Below are 3,894 nucleotides of genomic sequence, written 5' to 3'. Positions count from 1 at the left end.
CGCACATCCATGATCCCTCCTGAGAAATACCCCTCCCCAAAGGGCAGTGTCCATGCCGGGGGTGGGAGCAGGACCCGGGGAGCTGCCACCACCATACCATGAGAGCTTCATCTGGTCTCAGCTGCCAGACGGGTCCTTGCTCCGGTGAAGATGTTGGTGCCGGGTGGTGTTGGTGCACCCAGAGCTCTCGCAGGGGCAGCTCCTGCACCCCCAGGTCAAGTCGGAGCCCTGCACCCACTTGCTCCTTTGTCACCCTCGAAAGCACCCAGTTTCTTCCCAACAGGTGATTTTTTTTAAGTGGTTTTCAGCCTGTGGCACACCGGCATGTCACCAGTGCATCGGAGCTCTCCGTCCCCCAGCTCAGCAGTGAGTGACCCCGAGGGAAGAGCACCCAGCACCCCCGCAGCACCTGCACCCTCGCTGCTCCCATCCTGCTGCCGGATGGGGCTTGGGGACGGCCACACCACAGCGGGCGCTGGTTTCCATTTGAGAGCAGCAGTGAGCCCGCGTCTGCCAGGGATGAGCATCCCTGTGGGCAGGAGGGTCCCCAGGAGGCCCCCATGGCCCAGCCGGGCATCGGCGAGCCTGGGCTCTGTGGCACAGCCTGACCTGCAGCCAGGTGCAGCGGAGCCAGAAGCTTCTGGAAGGAAAACCAGCCTTTTCCATTGAAGTGGCAGTGGAAGTTGCTGCCCTGTGATGCAGGAGGGGGGCTGGTAACACCCCTACTCGGTTTCTCACTTTTTCAGCCCAAGATAAGGTAAATACGGCTCATGGCAGGATGCTTTTGCCATCTGTCTGTTCTGACTGTTGTCACCCAGCTTATTAATTTCCTCTTCCTTTTATCCTGACGGAGAGGATGTGGGTCAGACACCAACATTCTGGGGAGGTTGGGGGGCCACCTGCCACAAAGCCAGGCTTTGCCCCCAGCCCGCGGTGGCCCTGCGTCGGTGCGATCTCACCCGCTCTCCTCCTGCGCTGGGCTGCGGCTCTGGGGCTGGGCAGGGCCACCCCTGCTCAGCAGACACCTGCGAAGTCCTCCGGAGTCCTGCTCTCTCTGCCGCAGCGACGCACAGACCCGTCCAATATTTGAGCTGAAAACCAGCACTGCACTTGGGGTCACAGCCCGCGGCTGTCGTGCTCCTGCTCCCGTTGCCCAACAGCGCGACGTGGGAGGGCCAGGGGATGCACCGTGCCTGGGACACGTGCTGGAGCCGCCACGGGCCGCAGTGGGATGTTTCCTGGTGAGGTATTTTGTGCATTATTTCGCACCTGTATTTCTGGACAGGTCGCTGCCTGCAGCTGGGACGAGCAGCCCTTGGCTGGAGGTGGGTGCAGAGACCTTGGGGCTGGGACGTGCCCTGCTCCTGTCCCCACGGCAGGCTGCTCCCTCATCCAGAAGCGCCTCTGAGTCCGGGTCCAAACTCGGCCACTCTTCTCTTTATATCCCTTTTCTCCCCCTTAAATGTCCATACATGCAGAAAGCTACATAACTAGGAACGCTTTTCTAAAGAAAACACTAAAATCATCAAGTCAGCAGTGCTTAAACTGCTCTGACTGCCTCTTAAATAATCAATTCATATTTAATTAGCTTACCACAAAAATTCCATTAAATTTAAATAAATAGACATGGCAGGAGTTCTCCGAGGCACAGCAGGCTCCGTTTAAAGAATTCTCTTTGAGTTCGTTAGGTTGGCCTTTAATCAGTTCGTCGTCAAAGTCCGTGTGTGGCCCAAGCAGACTCCTGGGCTGTTAATAAAGAGTAATCGAAGCTACAAGGGTTTCCCGGACGGACCCAGCCCGCACCCGGCCATCTGGCTGCCGTGCAGAGCCTCAGCGCCAGTGCTGATGTCTTCTGGCAGGTAGCAGAGAGCAGGTCAGTTCTGCAACTCCCGCCCTAACTAGGAGATCCTTTTTTTTTCACTGATTTCTCTGAGTTTTCCAGCTGGGTGAAGAGAGGGATGCGAGCAAGGGCAGTGGCTTGGTTTCTGCCAGTTCAGTGAGCTGAACTGGCCTCTGAGAGATGGGAGCAGCCTTCTGAGAGGTGGGAGCCACTCTACCCCCTTCAACAGCTCTGAAATTTTGCCTTTTTTTTGGTCTTCTTTACCTGCTTGCCCCTGTGCTTGCCCACAGCTCGGCTCTGCGCTTCAGCAGGACCCGCTGGGTACTGCCGGGGCTGGTGATTTTTCAGGGGCATCAGGCAGTGACCTGCAGTGTCGCCTGCTCCAGAATCATAAACCCGCCTTCAAAATCAGCAGCTGTGAGATTTTGCTGGTGTGGAGGTTTTGGGGGGAGAGGTACCTGTGTCCCCTCTGGGTCTGCTGGCCCTGCTGACTCCCCTGTTGGCTGCAGCTCCCACCTCCATGCCGGCACAATTCAGAGCTGAATTTTTTTCGTAAACATAAAACAGGTTTGACTGAGGGAAATGGAGAAGTGCTGCGCTGCTCTCCGCACGCGGCTGATGCTTTTGGGGCGCCGGAGGAGGGAGGTTTCCCTGGCAGGCACCAGCTAGAGCCTATGGCTGGCACCCAGCCCTGCGGAGGCTGACGGGCAGCCCGCCAGCAGCTCCTCCTGCCCCATTGCTCCCTCATCCCACCTCTGCTCCCACACAGCAGCCAGGGACCCCCCCGGGGGCAGGCAGTGAGCAGAACTGGGGTCCTGGCTCCTGCAGGCACAGGGGGATGCCGGGAGGGCGTTAATCCACCAAGGATGTCTTGCACAAGTGATGCTCTGAGCACGCCCTGCACAAGCCACGTGCAAAGGCACCTCCTGAGCTCGCTCCCACGCCGGCGTGACTCCCCGCAGGCTGCAGTAACACGCCGCTGTGCTTGGGGCCGCGTCAACCCTCGCGGCCAACGCGGCGCTGGCAGGGCGAGCGCTTGGCCACAGGCTGGGAGCCAGGTGGGCTTGGGGGCTCGAGGCGCCCATCGGCTCCTCCCAAAACTTGCCTTTTCAGCAATGTCTCATCTCAAATATTGACCCAATTTAGCTGACAGTAACAAGTTAGATCACAAGGCAGGTTAATGCGGGCAAGCCTGTTCCCGTCAGATTAAATATTCCAACCAGAGCCCTGTGCATTTGCCCCATAACAGTGGGGCAAGGTGCTGGTGGTCCAGAGCCCCAGGGGACGGGGGCAGATCCCTGCTCTGACACCAGCTCCCTGCTCTGATGGCCCAGCCCTGCAAAAATCTCCCCTCGTTCTGGGTGCCCACATCTTTCTACTTATTCCTAATTCGGGCTCCCCTGGGATGGGGTTACTGGTGCCCTTCGTGGTACGGGGTTTTTTCCTTCTCTCCCCCTGAAGCCTGGAGCGCGGCCAAGCTCTGTTCACTGTTTTGTGGTAGGACCAATAAAACTCGGGCTCTGCAAATGGTTCCCGTTGCATGGCTCGTTTCATGGAGCAGTTAAGCTGTTTAACCCCAGCTGGAATTGCACGTCTCAGTCCCCCGTTAGCCTTTCAACAGCTCCATGAAGCAAGGCAGGACATTTGACAACATGAACGCAGGCCCAGCCACGCAGATTTTCCCTTCCCCTCCTTATAAAATGGCCCATGTGCAATTTTCCAAGCCCCATTTTAATTTCCCGGGGTCAATCCTGCATTGCGCCATGGAGTTCCCTTCCACATGACGGAGCAGCATCTGTCCTTTCCATCTGTCCCAGCAGCTCCCTGGGCCAAATCTCTCCAGGGATGCTCTGGCTGCAGTTGCCACAACAACAAAATGATGCAACAGTTTCCTCTCAGGATGCAGAAGTGACATTAAGGCCAGGGACCGGGGTGGGCGAGAGGTGCTGTGTCCATACTGGTGCTGGCAGAGGTTTGGGCAGGATGAAGCTCTTTGTGGTTGTGAAGGTCCCTGGTCTGGTCTTGGAAACTGGTCTGAGCCCAGTCTGGGGGCT

The sequence above is a fragment of the Athene cunicularia genome (genome assembly GCF_003259725.1).
Source record: "Athene cunicularia isolate RWA chromosome 28 unlocalized genomic scaffold, athCun1 chr28_part2, whole genome shotgun sequence".
Taxonomy (NCBI): Eukaryota; Metazoa; Chordata; class Aves; order Strigiformes; family Strigidae; genus Athene; species Athene cunicularia.
The sequence above is the reverse complement of the archived record's forward strand: the minus strand, read 5'-3'. Positions refer to the sequence as shown.